The sequence below is a fragment of the Triticum urartu genome, chromosome 1A (genome assembly GCF_056163025.1).
Source record: "Triticum urartu cultivar PI428250 chromosome 1A, HENAU_Tu73, whole genome shotgun sequence".
Lineage (NCBI taxonomy): Eukaryota > Viridiplantae > Streptophyta > Magnoliopsida > Poales > Poaceae > Triticum > Triticum urartu.
The window spans coordinates 367582121-367588041 of record NC_141873.1 but is presented as its reverse complement, the minus strand read 5'-3'; the positions used below and the strand labels follow the sequence as shown (position 1 = coordinate 367588041).

At 41.4% G+C, this 5921-nt stretch overlaps 1 long non-coding RNA gene across 1 annotated transcript; it reads left to right on the top strand.

The window, feature by feature from the left end:
* The first annotated feature begins 5198 nt into the window (after positions 1-5198).
* Positions 5199-5595, top strand: LOC147991261 (uncharacterized). The gene is made up of 3 exons (XR_015612793.1): positions 5199-5236; positions 5360-5449; positions 5531-5595. It is a non-coding gene; the product is annotated as an uncharacterized LOC147991261 (long non-coding RNA).
* The last annotated feature ends 326 nt before the right edge of the window (positions 5596-5921 follow it).

Sequence of the window (5921 nt, the reverse complement as noted above, 5' to 3'; positions counted from 1 at the left end):
GGCATTTTTTCTTTGATTTTATTCATTATTTGTTTTTCTTCACTTCTCCTCCTCCTCCTCCTCCTTCTTCTTCTTCTTCTTCTTCTTCTTCTTCTTCTTTCTTTTTCATTTGATTAAATTCATGAACATTTCCTTGAATTTGTGAAGTTTTTCAAATCTATGAACTTCTTTTTTCAATCCATGAACTTTTTTCAAATGAGTGAATGTTTTCTAGTTTCTCAAACTTTACCAAATTCATGAACTTTTTTTTTCAAATTTGTGAACCTTTTCCAAATCGATGATTTTTTTCAGTTTCACGAACTTTTTCCAAATTCATGGACTGTTTTGTCAATTTGTGAACTTTCTTGTGCAAGTGATCAACTGACCCCTGTAATTGACGTCCCTGCCGCATGCACGCTTGTCGTTACATGTGCCAGAAATTTTATAACACCAACACACATAAAAGATGTTTTCCGGTTTGGTGTTCGGTTTGTCAATTTTTATGCCCACCATTAGCTCCAAGGACGAAAAAGGTTGGCGAAATTGAAAAAAATTCATAGATTTAAAAATAATTCATAAATTTGACAATTTTTTTGTGAAATTACAAAAGTTAATCGATTTGGAAAAAAGTTAACAAATTAAATAATTTTGTCACAGGAGGCCACCCGACTGAGCCACTCCATTGTCGTGCGCAAAAACAAGGAAAAATTAAAAATAACATTTTAAGTAACCGTTTAAATTATGATTTTAAATATATTTTTTCCTTCAAACCTGGCATGGATGCTTACTATGGGTAGACCCACCTGCTGCCAAAGTTGAGGTCATTTCATGAATGTCCCAAAAAACACCATGTTCAACGAAGTGTGTTCAGATAGAGGCGAGAAGGCTTCATTTGAGACATGTTTTTTCTGGCGGCTGTCAAATGAACCCAAATGTTTTTCATGAGCTTGTATGACCAATTAAAGGCATCATGCGAAGTTGTTTTGGTTTCTGATAAATTCTGTATTTTCTAGAGTTTTCTCAGTCAAAAAGCCAATAAATGATCAGACATATCGGAATTTTCATACATTGTCAGAAATCGTTTAAACTTGACATGGATGCCTACCATGGCCACACTCACTCGCTTGCAAAGTTTGGGGTCATTTAAAATATGTCCAAACATAGACCATGTTCAACGGAGGGTGTTCAGCTAGGCCAAAAGGCTCTGTCTAAGAGGATGTTGTTTTTTGACATCCTTCAAATGGCCCTAATTCTTTTTCATGGCCTTATACGAGCAATTCGAGGAACCATGTCAAGTTGTTTTGGTTTTCGACAATTTTAGTATTTTTCTGGTGTCTTCTCAGTCAAAATAGACAGATAAATGGTCAGATGTGTCGCAACTTGCATATCGTGTTGGAAATCATTTAACCCTAGCATGGCTGTTTACAATGGGCATGCCCACCTGCTTGCAAAAGTTGGGATCATTTCAGAAATATCCAAAACTAGATCATGTTCAACAGAGGGTGTTTCGATAGGCCAAAAGGATCCGTTTAAAAGCACAATGTTTTTCGATATCCATCAAATGCCCCAAAAAAATTCAATAGTTTCTATGACCAATTCAAGGCATTATGCCAAGTTGTTTGTATTTTTGACTAGCTTTTTTTCTTAGTTTTCTCGGTGAAAAAGACCGATAAATGGCCAGACGTGCCGCATAGTACAAATGATGTCAGAAGTTGTTCAAACCTAGCATGTATGCCACATATGTCTGTGCGAGGCTACTGCAGGAAATTGGGGTTATTTATCCATGGCCCAGAAAAAACACCAATTGTGAGGAGTGTGCTGGACTATGGCAGACAGATAAATCTGTGAGCATGTAGTGTTTTCCTTATTTGAATGCTTCAATTATTTCATTATTTGATATTTCCATCATTATCAATCAACATGAACATTTTCATAAAATGTTCACTTTTTCTAAATTTGTTCAAAAATTCAAAAATATTCCTATTTTTAAGACTTGTTCACAAATTCAAAAACTGTTCGCGGTTTTCAAATATATTTGGGAATTTTAAATATTGTTTCTATTTGTAAATTTTGTTCATAAATTCAAAAAGTACTCAGGAATTTCAAAAAACATTTGTGTTTTTATTATTTTTCGGAAATTCAAAATGTTTACATTTTTTCAAAATATGTTCACAAAATTTAAAAATGTGTATGTTTTGAAAAAAAGTTGGATTATTTAGAATTTGTTTGCGTTTGTACAAAAACTATTCTGAAATTGAAAAAAAATCAAAATTTCTTGCTTTTCTAAAAATGTTCATGTTTTAAAAAGGATATGGAATTTTAAAAATATTACAGTAATCTTTCTGGTCCGCTACAGTATCCAGTTCAGTCTGTGCCACTACCCGGTTCGGTCGCTACAATACCCTCTATCCTATGTGTCGTGGAATTGTCACGGCAGATGTCCTCTTGCAAGGACTTAATGGTGGAGCCATCGCAACTAGGAAGCTTAAAGGGGTTAATCGGGACAAAGGACACACGAGGTTTATACTAGTTCAGCCCCTTGCGGTGAAGGAAGGCCTACGTCTAGTTGGGTTGGTATTGCTTGAGGTTTCGATGACCAGGGAGCGAGATACGCTATGCCCGGTTCTCGATTGGTTGTCTTCTTGTCCTAAGCCGCCAGCGGGTCGTCCCCTTATATACACGGGTCGATGCCCTACGGCTTACAGAGTCCCGACCGGCTCATAAACAGTGTCCGGCTTGGTGACTAGTTGCTTCTACCTTACAATACAAGTCACGCCCTCATGGCGGTTTATTGCCATGGGCCATAAATCGCCTGTGGGCTTTTAGACCCTTACTGAACCGCCATATTCACATCTTGGTCTTGGGCTTCAGATGGGCTTCTCTTTGTGTAACCCGGCCCCTCCTGGGCGGCTTACATAAATAGTTATATCCCCAACATTAGGCCCCAGATTGATCTGAACCGGTTCATGTCAATCTTTTAAAAACCTTATGAACTGGCCTTCAGTCTTCCGTTTTGTGCGGAGATTTTAACCCGCCGTGACGTCATCATCTGGATCCGGGTTTAATCTTCGTGACGTCATCTTCAATAAAACTCATATTTTATTCCGTCATATCCTCCAACGGATCTTTGCCTTTACTGACCATCCCAAGAATCGAGGCATCGGGGCCGCTGGATAATGATGCCTTGGTCTCCTCGTTTCTCGCGCCATCTTTGTTGGCCCCTCCTTATAAATATATGTGACCTAGGCCTTTTTCATTTCCTTCAGTCGTCTTCCTCCTCATACCTCCTTCTTTGCTGCTCAAGCTCCGCCGCCGCCACCGTCGAACTCCTCGTCTTCATCGACTCAGGCCGCTGCGTCACCCTGATTCTGACCAGAAAACGACGGCGACCCTCCGCAGCTCTTCCGCATCTGTGAGTTCCTCTTTTTCCCCTTTCTTAGATCTGCATTGAAACTGTCTTGAGTTCGTCGGCGTTCTTCGCCGCCCGACGCAGACCTCCTTTAGTTTTCTCCCCGAATGCCTTGTTCAGATTATAAAACAACATAGAACTGTTGTGGAAAATATTTGTGCTTATCCTGTATAAGAACAGATCTCATTTCCCTTGTTTTGGAAACCCTCCGTGAGTATATGAACTTCTCTGTACTGTTTTTAGGTCTAGAAGTATTTTCTTTTCCAGAACATCGTTTGACCCAAAATAATGATTGCAACTTGTGAAACCTGTTTGTTCCACACTTAGCCAAAAAACTGCATCTGTTGACTCTGTTTCAGCCATAGTAATTCATGTGACCGGTTTAAGATAATACCGGTTGTCAGCACCGCTTGCTTCTGGCGACTTAAGAAAACCTTAATCATCTTTAATACCTGTAGCTGTTAAACATTATCACATAGTTACTTGTATGTCATTAGGCCCCTTCTCAAGTCGCCATCTTAAATAACCCAATAATGCTTATTTTCCGGGTTATAATAAACCGGAAAATTTCCTTTATATTGTTGTAGGCTTCAATTTACCCAATGGCACCCAAAGCTGTTAAACCTCCGATTACCTGCAACTAGGTCCCATCCATTGTTACAGAGAGCAAACTGTCCGAGTTTGTAAAGTCTGGCCATCTGCCCAAGAAGGATATCATGTCTTATCGTGCTCCTGACCCGTCTGAAGAGAAACCTCAACCCAAGGAAGGGGAGGTGATTATTTTTACCGATCACATGAGCCGGGGATTTGCTCCTCCCGGTTCAAAATTCTTTAGAGACGTTTTGCACTTCTTTGACTTAAGACCTCAAGACATCGGGCCCAATTCCGTGTCAAATATCTGCAACTTCCAAGTTTTCTGTGAGGTCTACCATGGAGAAGAACCCATCCTACTTTTGTTCAGGGAATTGTTCTATTTGAACCGGCAGAATGAGCGGGCCAACGGGCCCAGTCTGGAGATTGGTGGTATATCAATTCAAAGGCGGAGAGACTGCCTGTTACCTTATGCTGAATTGCTGAGTCATCCAAAGGACTGGAACCATACATGGTTCTACTGCCAAGATACTTCTCCGGCTGGCGAAAACCCGCTGCCCGGCTTCCGTGCATTGCGCCTTGAACCTACTCACCCGCTGCCGGATAAGTTGACTGTTATTGAACGTCTGCCACTCACCCCAAAGTCAAGAAGATTAAAGATCTTTTAGGGAACGGCTTAGATGGCATTGACCTGGTCCGAGTCTGGGTTGCTTGGAGAATAATTCCGTTAAGTCGCCGCCCCGGCTTAATGTGTAATTATTCAGGCGAGAAAGATGACCCTCATCGTCATAGTCCTGATGACTTACGAGATGACGTAGTGGAAGCTACAACTCAGTCTTTGTTGAAAGAGGGCATAGTGAATAGTAACGCCTTCGGCTTACTACCTTTTTGCAAGAAGAACCCGGCCCCTGCAGTAAGTTTCCAGCCGTCGGGTTTATTTTTTATCATGTTATGCTGTATTCTTATGCATAACCCTTTATAACCTTTTACAGGCAAATGATAACTTCTGGAAAATCCAATATGATCATGAGGTGGCCAAGAAAGCCAGGGCGGCCAAGAGAGCCGAAAGGAAAACCACTAAGCCCACCACTTCAAGGAAAAGGAAGCCAAGCGCTTCTGAGCTGTTTCATCTTGATGATACTGATGATAATGAGGAAGAGGTAACTTTTTAATTTCCCTTTCTCCTTTATCATTACCTTACTGATATTAACCTTCTTTCAGGAAGACACGGGCAACAGCCAACCCGTCGAGGAAGAGGTAATTATAATCTCCTCCGACTCCGAGCTTCAGCCGTGTCAGAAAATTCGAAGAGTAACCCGGAAAGTAAGATTTTCACATCCTTTGGCTTACCAAGATCCTGACTTTCTTTTGAAGCAACAGCAATTTGAAAACCGGAGGTAGACCCGGACCAGCAAGGATGCAGAGCTATCCTCCGGCTTGCCTGACACAACCCGGAAGCGTCGGACTGAGGTTATCTCCAACTTATACCCCTTTTTACCTTTGGCGGGTCTAATCCGTCAACTTCTCAATTCCTCTGACTCCAATTACCAGGATACCTCTCCTTCATCCGGCGAGTCCATGCAGTCAAACATGCCGGCTTTTAAGACTGCCCCTGGGTAATATCCGTTTATTCACCTTATGTTTTTCTTTCTTCATGTTTCTTTACTTATTTCTCTGCTTTGCCCACAGCGTGCAGGTTAAGCCCAGGAAGAAAACCAAGAAGGATAAACCGGCCCAAACCCCTGTGGTGACTGAACCGGAACAGGGTATAGCTGCTCCTGACTCTTCCACACATCAACCGCCGCCTGAGCCGGCTCAAGACATTGCAGAACCAACTTCTGACCCGCCTGCTAAAGATATTCCTGATGATTCTATTAACCCGGAGGCACCTAGCCCGGTTAAAACGGCTAACCTAGAAGTGGAATTTCTCAAGGCTCAATTC